Raw genomic sequence first — 20,194 nt, 5'->3', positions numbered from 1 at the left:
CCTCTGTCACTGGACACAAAACAGCTAGCACCTGTTAGGTTGGAGTGCTGTTTCAGGGGAGATGTGAAGTGTTTTAGGCCAAACTGTTTATGGGTCTGCTCGAAACGGGTAAAACTGCTGCCTTTTAAGATATCTAACTGGGGAGTGAGGCAGCAAGTGCGGTTCGAAACCGAAAAAACTAATTTTGCTGCCTTCTAAGATATCTTAGATTTCCCAAATAACGGTCATTTTTGGAGGACGCATCGATGCACACTTCATGCTCCCTCCTACCCATAATCCTTTGCGGCAACGTCTGAAACAGCTGTGAAAAGTAAACAAAGGTGGCGGATGACATCGATAATGGCTGCTGAATCTGTTTAACCCTTAGAACCCTAAGCTGTTTTTAGGGCATTTTCACTACCTTTATTCATAAGGATTTATTCTGGTCATTGTAAGTGCCACACACACATATTATATATTGTTTTTTTCAGCAGAGTCTAGGCTATCCAGATCTGCCATAATTTCATGTATTAGTACTAGCATTGTACTTAAAGAATTAAAATATAAAAATCATATTATAAAAATTCGTATATTTTGACCTGTATCTCACCACAGCAAGTTCATAGCTCTACATGCATTTCATGTGTGTGTAGGGCAGACTGTCCTGACACGGGCAATATAATTGCCATGTTGGAGGGATACTCTGGGGCTGAGCAATTTACAGAAATATGTGGTGTGTGATTTACGGAAATAAATGCCATTTTTTTATTTAGCAATGAAAAATGACCATTCTGCGCTCCATATCTGTGACACGAACTGATCTGACCTGACTTGACCCAAGTTTGCCTGTTAGCATGTGTGACTATGGTGTATGCACTCATGATGATTCTCAACTTTTTACTGCATTGCCATGAACAAAGTAAAGGCAAAAAAGGTGTTTCTTAGTTGAACAAATTGGGATGCAATGTGAGCCTTGAATTGGATGCCATGCAGGAATTTGCTAGGATCTCAAAACCGGATTATGAACATGTTTTGCCATAGAGAAACACACGATAGCGTTGGATTATAAACATGCTTTGCCACAAAAACAGACAAAATCGTGGGGTAAGTCCAGCTATATGAAGTTATTATTTTGCTGTCACTTCGTCTGTTTTATAACCCAGAAGGGTGTATTTGGTATCAAATGATAGATCTGTGTCTCCTCTTTCATCTAACATACGTGGCATATATATCCGATCACGGGTCCGCGAGTAATTACTCCGAGAGTAATGGGTGTGCAGCGTTGGTTTGTGTACATGACGTTAATATTTTGCAGTCACTTCGTCTGTTTTTATAAGCCAGAAAGATCGATATCCATGGTACCAGTGGATAGCCCTGTTTCTCCTCTTTCATCTGATATGCTTGCCATATCTATGCGATCACGGGTTCGCGAGTAATTCAAACGAGAGTAATGTGCGCAGGTGAACGCCGAGAAGTATAGACTTTAAATATGATGCAATTTTATTTAATTTCATGATTTTTCTTTATTTTCATACTTGATCGTACAGACAAGTGCGTAGTCTCTTTGGAAAGCCCCACTTCTTCTCTGTCATGAAATAAAGGTTTTATCTCGTTGTGATGAACAGAGAAGAAAGGGTGTGTTTTTTGACGCACTTTGCGTCAATCGGTTCTAAGGGTTAAATGTAATTTATGTGACATTATTTTGCTTAGATTTGTAGATTTGAGATGAGAAATAAACATTTTATTATCTGATTGTACCATTGTTGTAACCATTAATAGTGTCTGGTCTGATATACAGTAATGTCTGATATAGACCAGGGGTCTCAAACTCAAATGAGCTGGGGGCCAATTCTGCCAACGTCATCTGATTGGAGGGCCGGCTATTTCTGAAAATGCAATGTTTTTTTTTTCAAATACCACACAAAACTGCAAACAGAAAGTGCGAGTGTTTTTATCTAGTTTTAGACACCTGTGCTAGCAACCTTAGCTTATAAATAAAATAATGATAAAATAAATATTAATACAAATTATACAATAAATGAAAAACATAAAAACTCCAAAATTAACATTTTAAAATGTTTCACACCAAATAAAAATATTTCCTCTCATAACTTTTTTAAACCTGGCAAACTAGGCATCAGGGTTAAGAAAGCAACACCATTGGATTTTTATATCAAAATTTCAAAAGGCCATGGCTTGAAAGTGGTCAGAGATGAAGTCCTACTGTAAATGTAAAAATCTTTGAGTAAAACAAAAGTTTATGAAGGGGGTAAATGTACCCATGTAATTTGTCACTGGATGGCAAGCACCTCAAATTATGCACCTTTCAGTAAATACTGGATGAACATATTTAAGCAGGTTTACTTTCCTTTTTTCATATTACCCACATAACAAATTAACAGGAAAACACCTAATGTATACCAACACCTAATATGTTGTGGTTTAGTAACAGATTACTACAATATAGGCCTACAATAAAGTATTCTGGTCAAACAGTTCCTATCGCGGGTAATCTGCAGTACCCAGAAGTTCGCATCATATTGCGGGTGACTTTGTAGTTCTTTAGAGCCCTATTTCTACTAGCCCTGCTGTCTGTACCACATCCATTACGGACACTATCATCACGATTACCACTGCAACCTCCAAGCTATGTTGGGCAGAGGGTCGAAACAAGCATGGTATGCTTAGTGGACACAGTTGTATACACGCACCTCCATTCACAGACGCACCGTGACTATCACTGTCATAGACGATCGATCGTCAGAATTAGAATAGGTGAATAACATAGCTTACCTAAGACTTCATCGCACGTGAACGTTTTTCAACATTTGGTGTAGGCCTATTTCTGCTTAATTTCTGCTTCAATTTCTGCAACACTATGGCCTGCATCGCTTCCGCGTCATTGCATATGCACGTCTTTGTTTCTCGCGTGTAATACAAGTATTTCCTGAAAACTTTGCGCAGCGATTTTGGGTTTGAATCAAGCTATGGATGTCTTGCACATAGTGGAGCAGAGTAGGCCTACAAATGAGATTTGTCACCGTACCTGGATCTATCGTCTATTTTAATCAGTATCGTTGTTTGTCGCAATGAATAGCCTCAAGGGCCGGATTATATTATTATTTTGTCATACGTCGCGGGCCGGAATTGGGCAGGACGCGGGCCGGATTTGGCCCGCGGGCCGGGTGTTTGAGACCCCTGATGTAGGGCCTATAATATGAGTGTCACTTGGAGGAGACTTGTAGATAACTAACGTTAGCATAGTTAGCTAAACGCTGCTAACGTGCTAGCATCGTGTCAGAAAAACATATGGGGCTGTGCACAGTAGTGTAACATTTATTCACCATAAATTAATAAAGTTGAGTGGTTCTGCAATGTAGGCTATGTTTCCGCTTTTTTGCAGTACCATGTCCCTTACATAACATGGCCCAGTGTCCTTGTAACATGCATGCAGCAAAGCTAGATATGAATGTGATTTCAGCCCGACTTTCAACATTTCTTTCAAGAAGACACGTAAACCACAAAGACCCGTAAAGAGGGATCTGGAATGTTGGTTACCTAGCAACCAAGACGCTGTCTATTGAAAAGGGAACTGTTTTTTGATGCGTAAGAACGATGTCGAAATTAACATTTTTAAACAATATTGGGGTGTTTTCAGATTATTTAGTTTGTGGTAGAATTGTTGTATAAAAGCAATATAGCACTCGTGATCGTGGGATTGGTCATGGATATTCCCACGGCTGTTGTTGCCTGCGCCACTCGGACTCCGGCCTCGTGGCTACGGCCTAACAACACCCGTGGGAATATCCATGACCAACCCCACTCTCACTCGTGCTATATTGCTTAAGTATAGAACAAGAATGGCTGGACAGGACAAAACATGTGATGTGAAGGTCAACACTCAAGTGAACATCTTAGCTACAGTATGTAGTAAATAAGCATTACTTGTCATAATTGTGTGACTGGTCTTTGGGAACTACTTCATTCATTTAGTAGTCAACAAATGCATGCAGTGAATACTTTCTGTACTAATGAACACTGAAATCATCAGAAATGGTTCATGTAGTATGTGGATTTTATTTGTTTGTTTTCTTCCCATCAACAGGATCCCATTGGTGTTGAAACTCTGAGAGCAGTTATTGTGCGGAAAGGTGCAAGTGTTCTGGCAGATTATGAGGCCTCTGGAACACTCTCAGAGTCTTCAAGAAAACTCCTTGTTAAAATCGCTGTCAGTGAGTTGATTGAGAGGAAGGGATTGTAAGTTAATACACCATTTTACAATTCGCTTTAGCTTATAGGTACTTAAAGCGCTTCTTTTAAAATGTTTCAATATTAATACGTCACTTCTATTGTACATTGAAAATATCAATACAATGTATATCAGTACTTTTTGAAAGTAGTGACATAGTTATAGACTGAAAGAAAGCCTGTTTAAAAAGTCTGTAAGATAGCTGTATACTCTTTTAACTTCTATATTTCACTGATTTGAATTATTTGTTTTAGTCGACAGTTATCCACAAAGTGAAGACAAATCCAAGTTGGCCAGATCTATGGTAGCACTTTTCCCATCACTCAAAATCAAGATGGGAGAGGAGAATGAGGGATTTGTAAGTAGTGCTCATTCATTGTTATAACAACTGTTATTCCCAGTAGCCAGATACCTTGTCTTAACTGAATTACTGAAGCTAAGCAGGTGTGGGCCTGGTTAGTACTTGGATGAGAGAGCTCCTTGGAAAACTAGGTTGCCGCTGGAAGTGGTGTTGGTGGGTGGTCAGTAGGTGGCACTCTTCTCTCTGGCCAAAATGATAGATCCCAATGCCCCAGTGCAGTTACGGGGACACTGCACTGTAGGAGATGCCGTCCTTCGGATGAGACGTTAAACCGAGGTCCTGACTCACTGTTCTCATTAAAGATCCCATGGCAAAGAATAGGGGGTTCCCTGGTGTCCTGGCTAAATTCCCAACCTGGCTCATTCAATGTGGCCCCCTAATCATTCCCCACTGTAATTGCTCATTCACTCCCTCACTCCACCTCAAGCTGGTGTGTGGAGGTCCCCCCCTCCATGTGACGCACTTTGAGTGTCAAGAAAAGCGCTATATAAATGTATTGTGGTGTTATTGTAACTGGGAAAGTTAAAGTACTATAATTCTGATATGAGTTTTATAACTTAATTTAATTGATTTTTTTAAGCATATTTACTGCTTTTGTACAATATAGAGCATTCATACATACTGGTTCAGTGTATGTACATTCATGTATAGAAATGCCCTGAATGATTATTCCCTGTGGTGAGTTGGTAATCTACTTTAGAGTGAGTGACTCAACTGACAGAAAAAAATTGAAAGCTAGACATAATGACCACTATATCTGCATAGAGATTAAGCATTTAGGGTTTCCTATTATTTGTACACATTTGTATGTATTCTACATAATACATAAGAATGGAAAACTATTTAAGTTCCTTTTCTTTTCCAGGAACATTTCTATGACCCCATATCCCACAGTGGATTCCTTGAGATCCGACTCCGAAATCTAAGGAGGAATCTTCAAGATGATCAACGCCGTTATCAGCGCAAGCGTGTCAAGTCCACTGATAACCCTAGAGCGTCCATTAGGGTGGAAATGCCTGCAGAAGGGGATGATTCAGTCAACGAATGGATGACGGTTATAAAAAGAATGAGACCGTGTCAGGAAAACCTCAGCACCATCAAAGAAGCCGTGGACAAAACCTATGCTAGTCGAAGGTTGTGGATTGCTGCTAGACATCCAACGTTGGAGGAATTTTTTGCAGAGTTTCCACGCTTTGTGGACATGCCATACTGTACATGGTGAGCGCATATTGTGTTGGGACAATGAAAATAATGAAAGTTGGATTAGTTGTCTTTAATCCCTCTGATATCATTCTAATTATTCTTGAATTTCCCCTTGAGGATCGATAAAGTATCTATCTATCTATCTATCTATTCAAATTACCTATTTGTAATAACAATTGTAAAATGAAGATGAAAATAATGAAAGTTGGATGAATTGTCTTTAACCTGATATCATTATAATTATTCAAATGACTGTATTTTGTCCATTTATGTAGTTTGACACAGAATTTGGAAAGATGTTTCCTGGAAAAGCTGACATGTAAATCCGAAAATGGGAGGGAACCATCATCCCGAAGATACTGAAAATGTCCACAAATGAACCTGCAGCTGCCTTGCCATCAGTTCCTGAGGATGATGGTAGGAGGAATTATCTCTGTTAAGCTTTTGTGCTACAGTGAATGAATGCATTTGATTTTAACAAGTAAGAGTTTACTACATTTGTTTGTTTTTATAGTTTCATGTTACAGAGCTCTTCATAAGCTTGTCCATCTGCTGCCCCCCACTGCATCAGGCAGGGGCAAAGGGAACACCAAATGCAGTGTGAAGTCAGCTTTGGGCTACCTTTTGCATATAAAACCGGTAGGCCCCTCATATAGTAAATGTGCTTACTGTGCTTAATGTGTGGTTACAGTATGGAACGCCTAGCCTGACGAGCCAGACCCACATTAAAATGTAGGGTCTGGGCACTCGCCGTTCACAGTGCTCAGTCCGAGGGGCGGGATAATCAGTTGTCTTTCAAATTCCCTCTGCACGCAATAGGACAGCGGCAGCGCTATGAGTCCCATGCGTTTCCAACCAGCGGAGCTAGTTGGCTAGTTCAAACGTTTGCCAACTTAATAAAAGCTTAACTCGTGTCACACTGTTCGCCAGCAGCAACATCCATCTTATTTGTTTTCAAGTAGCAGGGAATTCAAGCCAAACCGTTGCAACTCTGCCATCAATCATTATGTTACGCCCACCTAACGACTCTATACACGATTTCATTGGCCTGATTAAGTTTCGATTTCTGAAGCTCACAAGCCAACAGAGAGTTGCTAGACTAGCCCTGGCAGCAAATGTAATTTAGATTTCTAGGCTAGCAGCCTACAGTAAGTAGGTTAAATAACAGACCCGCCACAATGTGCGGTATGATGATTTTTTACGAGCAAGACGTTTTTGGTGCCCTGCATGTTCTTAAATAACAATGATCATCAGTAGCCTAATATTCAACCATTATTTTGTGTAAATGGGCTATGCATTGGGTTAGACACCAGGGGCCATATTCACAAAGCCTTTTATCTTACCACTAGGAGTAGGCTACTCCTAAATAACAATAAAAGATTTTAGCTATAGGAGTTTCTCTTATTAAAGGGAAACTTGGCAGGATTTCCCCCTCTGCTGGAGAAATTGTGCATTATGCTATTTCAAACTGTGGAAAAAGGTAACAATAAAGCACATGGATTTGTTTACAAGGTAGCAAAACGGTTAGCATAAGTTCGGCAGACAATGTGGATGTTACAAGGTCAGAAACACAATTTAAACCGAGTTTCTTGTTTCTCACTTCTCTTTCCGGGACGGTAGTCTCAATGTTGCAAGGTTGGTTTTCCGCCTGGGGACGCTAGGGGCAGTGGGAAAAGTCACCATTTTCACCGGAACAGGTCATTTAACCATCCAAATGATTTCTAAACGGGTTTATTACGTTGAAATAGTTGCCAAGTCCCCCTTTAAGTTATTCACAAAGCCTTTCAGACCTACTCTTAGTAAGGGAAAATGACAACTCCTGAACAGATTCTGGAGCTGAGCGCTCTAGAATCTTTGACTAAGAGTGAGTGAGTCTTCGTTGCTATGGATGACGTTATTACTTATGCACGAGCTTGACTGAAGTGACCACCTTGATTGGCTGATGATTGTAACACGGGAATGATTCCAAACACCTCCGTTACGACGAGTGGCAGGTGACAGGTCTGAGAATGCGTGTGCTACACAAGGACGGAAGATGATGAATAACTGAATAAAAAGGCCTAGCCTAAATGAATCAAGAGTAAGGCAAAACAAATAGCCTAGTAGCCTAATGAAACATACGGATTGATGTAGTATCTTTGTAACATTATTAAATTAATCTGTTACCATGCCTATGCCTACGTTTGCAAAAGAGAACATTTTAATTTGATTCACAATAATGTTACATTTAATTTACATGTTGACAATGAGTAGCCTAGTTTTGGTTGTTGTTGGTGCCGTTATTGCATGTTAGTTATGCCTACAATGCTAAATTGCTTCCTCACGGAAGCTCCTGTAGCCGCATTGGATTTCAAAACAGGCGAAATGCCACAAAACCGGTTTGTGAATAGGTCTGTGAGTTAGGAGTCCTCTCAACTTCTTTTAAACTGTCACAGCTGGTGGGAAGGTTTTGTTGGGGGCAGGGCCGGATTAACTGGGCACAAATGTCTGATGGCCCCCCCTGCCCCCCAGTCAACGTGAATCGGGTGGTCAGTTAATCACCCCTTGCAGACACGTGACTTAAGTCACGTGACGGCTCCATGCTGGACGGCAAAAAGATGGGAGACGGACGGCAAATTACATTATGTCATAAAGATTATGATGAACTGAACACCATTACTATAACATCTTTGTAGTTCAATGTATTGCTGTTTGGGGTCTGATAGTCAAAGAAGATGCCAGTGGTGTTGTTAGATGAAATGGGTCATGATCGCAAATGTAAAGTTATTAAAACTGGTGGTAACAGCAAGGGGAGATAACGTTACGTTAGGCTACTGTAATTAACATTATGGTAAATGAACACCCATAAGTATTTCTGGACTAAAATATTGCAAAGCGATTTGGTTACTTTATTTGTCTTGCTTTTATCAGTTGTAACATAGTCAAAACGTTAAGAATGTCATATCAGAACATGAAATAATAACTAGCTGCCACACTTAGAAGCTAGCTATTCTAGCTAACGTTTATCGTAGCTCATAGTGCTAGGGCTAATGTAACTCGTCAGTTTGTACGTTGCCCAGCGAATAAACTTACTTCTTACATGTCTTAAGTTAAAGAATTGAAAGAAATAGGAAATTAAAAAAAAACTTGAACGGTATTATCTGTTTACATTCAGATCTTGCCAAAGACTTTGCCTAAGTGCTATCTGCCGTCCTGTTCAGAGTCTATGGTTGCTATAGCAACCGCTGCTGTGCTTCATACACTGAGGAGATAAGCATGCGATTGTGGTTGAAATACTCCCGAAACACAAAGAAAACAAACCAAAATATATCTATGCAAGAACATGGGATGTTGTTGTATTCCAAACAATAAGCCAACAGTCGTGGAAGGGCATTACTACGGTTAAATCTCACTATAATCTCCTAGCTGTGCGATATGTCCCATTACAACCAAAGATTCTAGAACAGAGCAAGATAGATCAGTTACGTCATAGGCATGAAGTACGCTCTGAGCCCGACAGGGCGCCATTTTGGTAAGCTCAGCGCAACATTTCATATACAGTTCCAATTCTATGAGCCCACCTGAACAGCTGTTTTTAACGTTGCCAGCTGTTTTTTTTTTTTACTCGGTAATGAACTGCAAGAACTGACAGTGTGAAAGGCCTGATTTATCTTTTTCCAAGTTTGCACTGAATAAGGAGAGGTAAATAGGTCTATTATTTAGGCCCTAGGCAGAGAGGCCCTAATATCAAATACCTATGGCCGAGGTATTTTATTTACTCATAGGCTGCGTAAGCACATGCCTTTATTTTTGCGTAGCCACATTTAGTTATTTACTTTTTATTAAATTCGTAGGCTGAGTCGCGGCAACAACTGTGCAAATGTGTAGGACTGCTTCAACCTCTCGCAAGCTCAAAAGAGCTCACCCACACAGCAAAAGGACTCCGCGGCGAATCCGCCGCGGAGGTATGACGCCTTCCGGAACGGACCCGCGAAACGGACCCGTATCGGAGTCCAGATGCTCTCAGGAACGGATCCGCTACGAAGGCGAATCGCGGACCCGCCGTGGCTCCGCACTGCATCCACTCCGCATCCGCGATTAAAACCTTACCTCCGCGGCGGGTCCGTTTGGGATCCGCAAATTGATACATACATCCGCCGCGGACCCGCAACGGACTCAAAGGCTCATCTGACCCGGGTCCGTTTTGGACCCGTTTATCTCATTTTCACAATTCCTTCTGTTCTTGCTGTAGGATAAAACTAGGCAACTATAGGATAAAAGTAAAACTATCACTAGGCTACTACAGCAATATAGGCCTACGATTATTCTGCATTGCCTCGTATTTTTAACTTAACAATACTGTCAATAAACCTAACAGAAAAGGCTTAAGTCAAGACATCAATTTACTGTACAAACGTGATCACTACTCAATGGAAATATAAAATGGACATTTATGGAAAGTTACAGGTTATAAGCTATTCTGTTTTTGTTAAGTAGCCTACATTGCCTAGGCTACTTTACATTCATTTTGTGGTCAAAACCTAATTTAGTGCTTTATAGGCCTAGGTCAGTGCAGACATGAAATATTTTATCTAATAGGCTACAACTTCAATGAAATACTGCGCTATGCACAGCTAAAATATCAGAAAATGAATAACTGGTGAATGACAAGAAGTTCAATAAAAAGATTGTTTAATGCTTATTTCTCCTATTACTCCATTTGTGTGGATGGAGGCGGAACACATCTCCTCGTTGCCCTATCCACCGCCGGTTGAAACACCTGATTGCGTGTTTGGTGACCTGTGTCCGTGGCAGACCGTGTCACCATGTTTTTCCTCACAGCACCTGTAATCAAACAGACAGATATGTTTATGTTTATGGTATGTAGCATCCAAAGCCAAGTATGCCTACACAATACAATATATGAGATAGGTATTAAGGAGATTAAATTTAAAAAGAAACATGACTTACAAAGCTCCTCTGTTCGCTGCACGTTGAGGGCTGGTGTGGGGGTGGAGGGAGTTGAGGAGGGACTGCCGTTCCTGGCCCATAGTGAGGTGGGTGGTGTGCGAGAGGGGGAAAAAAATTGTATTAAATGGTAGTTATCTGTTAACCATGACTGATAATACACATGGGGCCTTTCTATTCACTAATATTTCAGAGATCAGTCCCTACCTTGAGTAACTCTCCGTATGTTAAATGCAGGTGCAGGTGCAGGGAGTTGAGGTGGTGAAGAGTGTTGCGGTCCTGCCCCATGGTGAGGTGCTAAGGGAGATAAATGGTTGTGATCTGTTAACCATGGTAGGCTGAGAGCTACAGGGCCAAACAATGGCAAACAAAATCAAATCTCTGGTCATGCTGGACATGAATTTGTATGTTTCAATATTTTGGTATGCACTATCTATATCAACTCCATGAATGGATTGACATTGAAATCAATGTGTTTCAATACAATCTGATAATAATGAATGAACTTTTCAGGCAATATTGCATGAATGCAGATGTTTTAACTGACAAAATATTTGGCTGAGATTTTGAAAGTAATGGATAAAGTATGCAGAAAATCTGAGATGGTAATGCAGATGCAATCTGTTGATCTGAAATGGAGTGACTACTGCTGTGTTAATATAGATGGGGCCACTGTATTCAATATTATTTCAGAGATCAGTCTTTACCTTAACAGTTTTCTCCAGGTTGAGGGGTAGTGACTCGGCTGCCTGGCACTCGGCGACATGGTGGAGCTGGAGGAATAGATACAAAGAGAGGGGAATGTCTTTAGCACTAAGAATGTTAACCATATCTCTAATATTAATATTATGATTTAGTTATTTCAATGTTAAGAGAGTATTACTTACTTTGCCAGTGCAATAGGCTTGGGCTTGAGGCTTCAACTGATATACCAGGCGAGTTGGAAGGTACCTCAAAGATGCAAAGTCACCATTTTCTGGCTCTTCACTGTCATCAGAGTCCCCGAAACGATGGCTGTTACATAACGATATCATTATGGTTATTGCAATCCCAAAATTTCCAAATATACATATAGTACAAGCATCTCTGGTCTATTTTGGAATGCTACGGGAATGTGTTCACATTACATTTTAACAACCCAGAAAGTATTACTTGATCAAGCAAACCCAACAGAGGCAATCGTAACGTTAGATGCTAGAATCCAGCCGATAAAAGTTGACGCTGCAGAACAAACAAAATAGAAGATGGGGACTAAGTTCCATACAGTTAAGTTACGTTAGCACAATAAATCACAAACAGATGCCAATAGTTGTCTGAACCGACTTAAACAGTGATTAAAATGCCGAGGCTTTCATTACAAAGATGGCAGATAGAAACTAAAGTTACGTAATGTTATGATTCCAAACTTGGCAAAATGCAAACGTTAATGCACAGCTAGCTAGAGGCTAGGGCTAAACCATTATCAGTGAGTCAACATGCTAAAGTTGTAGGTAGCCATCATAGCAGACGAGTGCTTCACTGACTTCATTGACTGAAATACCAGTGCCAGTATCACCTTAATCAAGGTTTGCATCGCAAACGTGATTTCAATATATGTATCGTAACTCCCCCTATTTCCACCGGTCCCGTATTTCCACCGTCTTGCGTTTATGTGTCACTTAATATCCATTTCTATACAAACCAAGACAGCGGACTCCTATAGAAACGCAACCACGCACAACATAGGTGTATCTAAATTAGCTATGTACCAAAAATGACATTTTACCGTGACTCGAGGAGCTGTAAACAGTGTTGTAAGGCTGCGTGTACACAACCGCTTGGAGCTCCAGTGGAATTTTAATTTCACGACGAGAATTCTCGGTCTAACCGTCCATGTGCCGTTGAAACGGTGTAAATAGGCGACCCATCAGGCCAGCACTATAACTCCGAGCGTGGTAAACAAAATCGGATATTTCAGGCAGTAAATGCTCCAGTTAGGAACCAAACCAGATTTTGTTCAAATCTACACAACTATGGCTACTGAAAAATGTAAGGTTCATTTAGTAAATGTTATTTTGAAGTGTTAAAAAACATCGTTGTTTTAGAATTTCTGAACAAAAGTGGTGATAATTGGGGGTGTTACGATATAGCACTAATAGACATTAGCAATAACTTATGCAATTGCGCCTAGCAGCATGCTAGCTAGCAGCTATATGCCGCTAGCATAGTAGCACTATGGACAACAGCGACACATTAAAACAGACAAGACCAGACTAATGTTAAATAACAATGTGTGTTTTTTAAATCACACTGCCATAACATATTCTGCCGAAATTGCTATCCCATTTTAAATCAGATAGGCTACAGACTCATATGAGCATCACAGCTAACAATAACGTTAACTTTGCACAAACTGTTGCACAAAATGACAAACGTCTCTGGTTGCACTAACGTTAACGTTAGTCCTAATATCAAACAACGTCATTACAATCAATAAACATGATGATTATAAAACCACAAAGGCCAATGTTTAGCTATTGTGAATGTCGCAATATATTAATAAATATCACTTACTCGAGAGGGTTCAGCGCAACCGTGTCCCAGCAAAGAAAATATCCACTAGTATGACTCTTCTTGGCTCTTGGTGTACAGTCATGTTCAACCGTTACAGTATAGGCGCGTCCGCGCCCGCGGATCCGACATGGGTCCACTCAGGATCCGCTGTTTGACAGTAGAATTTACGGGGCCGCCTGAAGGCGGAGCTGATCCTCTGTGCGGCACCAAAACGAATGCGACAGTCACGCGGGTTTGCCGACTTGAAGGCGGATCCGCCTAGGAGTCTACTGCTGTGTGGGCAGCAAGCGACTGAGCTTGAGCGACGTGTTGGAGACCCATGGTGTGGACGACGACTTTTCATTGGCAACCGTAGCCTATTAAACCAACCAACAATATAAAAATATTAAGAAGAGCTCTTATTTCATTTAGTTAAATCGAAACAATGTCATCTAGTGTTCGTGGACTGATAGCCCTGTAGGCAGCATATTAGCTTAGGCCTATTTGGTGGCCGACGGGCTTTATTTGTCCGAATCGACCTATTATCCGATTATTATTATTATTGAGTTAATGCATTATGTAAACATTGTTTGCTAACCCACCACAAGTAGCCTAGCCTACAGATTCTTGCGTGTGTTCATTCTCTCCTTCCCTCTCCAAAATGTTCCTGTTCTAGGCTGGCCAAGTGCATGGTTCTGCTGCATAAAGTTGAACGAACACATTTGTTTATTGTGCAGAAAAATATAAATAACCTACTGGCAAGCAGTCAATTGGCCACAGCCAGGGATGTAGTGGAGGCTCCGCTCTAGAATATTTGGTATGCACTGAGCCAGCACGGACGTAACATTTCAGACACAATTCTAATTCCATTAACCCCATTTGAAACAGCTGTTTTACCGTTGCTGTTTAACCGTTTACAGCTGATCGCCAACAGCTGGTTGTCATTGGTAGCCTACTGATACTAACAGATACTACACTCACTAATAATGGTATCTTCAAGAGCATTTTGCGGTGCAATTAACTGCGGGAACCGGCAATGTAAAAGGCCCGGTTTGTCTTTTTTTAGATTCCCACTCAACAAGGAGAGGTAATTTATTAGGCATAAGCATCAGATCATACAAATGTGGGTTAAGGTAGTTTAGCTAGCAACAAACGTAATCGTAACATTGCTAGCATGTAACTTAGTGACAGCATCTAGCCCGCTACCATTAACCTTATGAACTTTATTAATCTGCTAAGACAAGAGGCTATACAGTTTGCTTATGATGTGACTGGCATATCTACCCACAGCTGTAAATATGTTTTAAACACATTGTTAGCTCACCACAACTTAACCTAGCCGAGACGATGCTAAAATTAAACAGGTGGAAAAGTTTTCCGAGTAAACATTGTCAAACGTTACCATCATTCATCAGACTCCACTTCCATCAATCTGTTAGGTGCCAAAAGTGGGTCCAAAATTGTCGTAGACAGGACCTGCAAACTCGGACTGCAAGCTACCTAAACTTCAATTGTCGTCTGTGTGCTGAGCATTTTGAGGACAGCCAGTTCACAAATCAGCTGAGGAACAGATTGAATTGGAATGCTATTCCGACCATATTCAAAGTCCCCAACCCACCTCTTCACATTAAGAGCACAAGGAGGACATTAAAAAAAACAGACACATCACAGAAAGGTGAACTCAAAAATAATGTTTAATGTATAAAATAATTCTACATGCATGAAATGTAAAGATTTTACATTAAAGATAAATTAATAACTAAATTAATGAATAAGTACACATATTACTACCAGTGCTTTATGTTTGCACTTCCAGTCCATGGTCAGATTCTGGCAGTAAGGGCGGATCACACTTACAGCCGACTCATCACTGCTGCTAACCATGACACTCCTTCCACATCTGCACTGTATGGCTTCATACCTCCTCCTGATCCTGACACTGCTACTGCTCCTACTGCTGCTGCTACTCCTCCTCCTACTGCCAAACACCTAAGGCTTTTAAAACAAGAATGTCTAAGGACATTTAGACTTAAAAAGCAGGTGCAGCAACTAAAACAGGGCCTTGTCAAGGCAACTCGAAAATCATATATGTCACCTGAAAATGTGATTAGAGGTGCTGGCAACTTTTTGGAGGAACCAGCCCTCTCCTTCTTTCGGTCACAGCTGCGGAACTCCAGCCGTTTCTGTAAGTTGAAAGGGAGGAGATGGACAAATTCGGACAAAGTCACTGCATTGTCCTTATATCACCAGGGGCCAAGGGCATACAAATTTTGTCAACAGATTTTTATGTTACCATCTGTGCCGTCTCTACGCAGGTGGCTTAGTGGGACAGAGATAAGGCCAGGATTCTCTCCTTCTGTATTTAACACGCTGGCCAGTCGAGTGAGTGACATGACCCTACAGGAAAAACTTTCCATAATCACATTTGATGAAATGAGCTTAAGATCAGGCTTATCATACAACACCAGTAGCGACAGTGTGGAGGGGTTTGAGGACTTTGGCTCACAGGGAAAGACTGGACGTACAGCCAACCACGCTTTAGTCTTCATGGTTAGAGGGTTGACAGGGAGGTGGAAGCAGCCCATTGGGTATTTTCTTTCAAAAGATGCTATACCAGCTCACATCTTAGAAGCTCTGCTGAAAGAGTGCTTAGATAAAGTTAAAGCAATAGGCCTACTAACAACTGTTGTGGTTTGTGACCAAGGGACAAACAACGTGTCCCTTTTCAAAAAATTAGGCATTACCTCTGAGCAGCCTTTCTTCATGTATTCTGGGGAGAAGATCTTTGCCCTCCATGATCCACCTCACCTGCTTAAAAACACTAGATCAAATCTAGAAAAATATGTGTTCCGTATAAGCCAAGGATCTGAGACTAAATTTGTGAAATGGTCATACCTCCAGAAATTTTATGAATTCGACTCCCAATTACCTATAAGGAAAGCACCCAAATTGACCAAACAGCACTTTCAGCTGAACAGCTTTTCAAAAATGCGTGTTAACAAAGCCGTCCAAGTTCTGTCCCACACTGTAGCAGCAGGCCTCTACACATATGTTGCCTTGGGTAAACTTCCTGGTGAGGCAGCTTACACCGCTGAATTTGTAGAGCGCATTGACAGCTTGTTTGATGCATTTAACAGCCGTTTCTACAGGGACACAAAAGCCCTCAAGCGTCCTTTGACAGCTAAATCTGGCCACATAAAATTCCTCCAGGAATGCGTCCCTATACTGGAGGGCCTAGAGGTACTTGGTTCTAGGAATGTGCTTTTTGTCAAAGGATGGTTGCTAGCTATAGCCTGTGTCAGGCAGCTGTGGGATCACCTGCAGTCCGCCTACCAGCTACAGTACCTGTTCACTTCAAGGCTAAACCAGGATATTGTAGAGAACCTCTTTGCGACTGTTCGAAGGAAAGGCGGCTGCAGGGATAACCCCTCATCAAAAGAATTCAGGTGTGCTTTAAGGATGGTTATGGTGGCTGAACTGATCAAGCCAGTGATTGGGGCTAACTGCATTCCTGATGCTGACAGGTATGTCACCAGCCTAAAAAGCATAGGAAAAACTATTCCATCTAAGCCTGCCCATGTAAGTGTGCCACCGGCAAAAAACACACCTACGCCATACAACACACTCTACCTCGATGTCCCTGAAAAAAATACTCTTGGCTACATTGCAGGGTATCTATGCCGGCGATGTTTGAGTGCACATGAATGCGGCACTTGTAGAGGTGTGCTCTTGTCATGTGAAAATTACATAAATGACCAAACTCAATTGTTCATTCATCATAAGGCATACAATACAACAAACTCAGATTTTGGGTCACTCCTTGTTCCCTCGGAAGTTTTTTTGCAATTCTGCACTGACTGCGAAAAAGTTTTCCGTGTTGAGTTTGATGGTACAAACATGGCGAGAGACAACATATGTCTTATAATAAACAAAGCCATCAAGAACCAGGCAACGTACAAAGATCTTGCTCTGTGCTGTGAGGGAGTTAAGGCCAAAATTGTAGCCACCTTTGTCAGTGTGCGTGTGCAGTATGCTCTAAAATTTAAAAACAGGGAGCTGCACCGCACTGCAAAAAAGCCATCCAGAAAACTAAAAAAAGTTTCACACAAATGATGTGCTCTGCTGCCCTGGGCCTGTAAAATAAAGCATAATTATTATTTGTATCTATTTATGTATCAATATATTAATCACACTTGCATACACATTTTTTTATTTTACTGTAAATATTAACATTTGTAATGAATTGTAATAATAATAATAATAATAATAATAAAATTACTTCAACCACTGACTCTACATTAACTGCTTGGTTGCTTTCCCTGGTTTATCAACTGGCTTCCATCTGAACACTTTGGAAATAGTCTCAGTCACATACTTCTGCCAGACCAGTGCTACTCATTGCGCGGCTCGCGAGCCACATGCAAGCTATAATTGGTGGCTCGCATGCAGCTTTGGCGAGATTTCGCCAAATTTGGTTTTACTCATTTTGAGTAGGCCTAAACTGTTCGCCAAAGGCCATCATCTCTGGCCCCAGCTTGATAAAAACAAAAGTAGGCTCGGATTTAGCCTAGTCTACTGTATGACTTCAACGAGGTGATCTTTAGTTTCGTTCTGCTTACAGTATCTCACTGCCCTGTTTACCGGCAATGCTACAGTGGACTTAAACTGCCACTTTGTGGCGATAAGTTGTAATACATGTAGCTGCGTGTATCACGGAAAGCGCGAATGTGCTATGTGGCCATTTCTAAATGGGACCCACTGTAGGCTGTGGTAACACAGCCAATATATTTTTCCCAAATGTGCTTCATAAACATACAATACTGCACTAGAAAAACGCAAACATCTGAATTATACGTCTCCCTTCACCCAAGTAATGAAGGTGAAAGGAAGTTATTAAGCCTGGGCTGTATACATTTAGCTGTATTGGCTGTGTTATTTATTTTTTTGTGGGATATCCAATTTATATGTAGAAAGGCACATTTGCAAAGTGCACATTTTTAAAAAATGACCGTATCGAATCTGTAGCTGTGAAGACCCATCCACCGTTAAAGACAGTTGCTGCCAATTTAAATGAACAGCTAAGCTAACTAGTAGCTGGCCATGCTTCTACTGCTGCGAAGACCGGGAAAACAGCTGATTGCAAATGGTTAAAGCGCTATCTCTTGGACAATAACATCAAATAAACGTCCATTTTAACAGCGACTTGGTGACAAATGAAAGAGGCATTTTAAAACCAGTCCATAAATCACTAGTCAGTCAGCGAGCCCTCGGTAATTTGGCAGTGAATCTGACCAGCTGGTGATAGCTAGCTCTCGCTTTAATTAATAAATTAACATTTTGACCTATATTTCAACTCGCCTAGTACTAACATATAAAGTCGATTATGTACATATCAGTTTAAACATGTAAATATCGTTATACAATATAACATTTAAATTAAACATACCTGGTCATATGCCTCCACGACGAACTCATAGGACCGAACATAGACATAATATACATAGACGCCGCATTGGCTGCTGGAAACAAGAAATGAGGCCGCCATCTTGGACCGGTCATACTCCTCATTGCGTTGCAGCAGAAAACACAAGATGACAGCACTGTGCAGCATGTTCCTGCTCAAATCGGCGGACCATACTCGGGGGATTTACTTTTCACAAGTAAGATTTAACATTACCGTACTATTGGTTGTATTTTGTATTTTCGAACAATGTGGCCTGTATCATAGCTACATGTATGACCTTTGCAGCAAAAAAAACCGCGTGAAAATCTGTTCGGTATTCAGTGAGATATGATTAATTAAGTGTGCTGACAGCTCATTGCACCGGCCAAACAGATTACACTGAGTGGAGTGGATGACCGGTCCAAGATGGCGGCTCCAAATCTCGTCAGCGCTAGTAGGGAGCAGCGGTCGATGCGGCGTCTATGTATATTATGTCTATGGGACCGAACGTGGCCACCCCACCTCAGCTTACCAAAATGGCGCCCATAGAGTCATAGAACGTACTTCCACATATCCAACGTATTATCCGGCCTGTGATCTATCTTGCTCTGTTGTAGAATCTTTTATTACAACCCATTGATTTGATTCGTGTTCTTGCCGTCCACTAGGCTATTTTGCTGTGGCGCGAACAAAACGTGACGTCACTTGCAAGGGGTGAATATTGTGAAGATTTTTCTTGCCATCTAAGGCATGAGCACATCTGTGAGGCCAAGCCTCACCAAGTAGCCCTTTGTTTACAACTAACATTACATTTAATTAAACTGCTTATAGGCTATGTCGAAATAGTTTTCAACATTTTGAATATTAGTGTCGGGTGAATTAGGAAATGTTCTCAAAGTACCCTTATGGCTGAAAGCTGCTTGGGATCCCCCTCTGTCAAGCAATATAACCATACAAATGCAATTGTTTCAAAAGGAGTAATTTCGGCTTTGTCAGAACTGAGCTGTGGACGGCACGGCATGCCCAATTGAAAATAAATTAACGCAACACAACACAGAACCCACTTCTCTCGCATTAGTCACTGACATGAACAAAACACAGAACCCGCTTCTCTCACGACAGTCACTGACAGTAGCCTAGAATAAATGCATGGGGAAAAAAACTTCCCCATGACATCGTTAAACACTGAAAGTTAATATTTTATCACTGTAACATACATCTGTCCTTTGTCAAATGTGTTATGTTCCAAGTAGCCTATAGTGCGTAATTTTGCTTCATAAAGTTGAACAAATACATTTGCTTGTTTCACAGAAAAATATAAATAGCCAGTTATGGTCTACAGTGCAGAGTTGGTAAGTTATGGTAGGCCAACTTGGAGTGAACATACAAACAGGGGAAATTCTTTCTCTAGTAGCTGAGTAGCCTCAGGTGCGCACGTAGACATAAGGCCGAACATGCAAGCGCCAATGAATCGTGCTCT

The 20,194-nt window shown here is 41.0% G+C and overlaps 1 protein-coding gene across 1 annotated transcript in view; it reads left to right on the top strand.

The window, feature by feature from the left end:
* The first annotated feature begins 3,777 nt into the window (after window positions 1–3,777).
* The window catches only part of LOC121714719 (up-regulator of cell proliferation-like), a 34,636-nt gene continuing 18,219 nt past the window's right edge, over window positions 3,778–20,194 (top strand). The window contains 6 exon segments of the mRNA XM_042099736.1: window positions 3,778–3,902; window positions 4,085–4,236; window positions 4,483–4,586; window positions 5,455–5,807; window positions 6,068–6,209; window positions 6,307–6,431. The gene's annotated coding sequence lies outside the window, so the exon portion shown is untranslated.

The sequence above is a fragment of the Alosa sapidissima genome, chromosome 8 (genome assembly GCF_018492685.1).
Source record: "Alosa sapidissima isolate fAloSap1 chromosome 8, fAloSap1.pri, whole genome shotgun sequence".
Taxonomy (NCBI): domain Eukaryota; kingdom Metazoa; phylum Chordata; class Actinopteri; order Clupeiformes; family Clupeidae; genus Alosa; species Alosa sapidissima.
The sequence above is the reverse complement of the archived record's forward strand: the minus strand, read 5'-3'. Positions and strand labels throughout refer to the sequence as shown.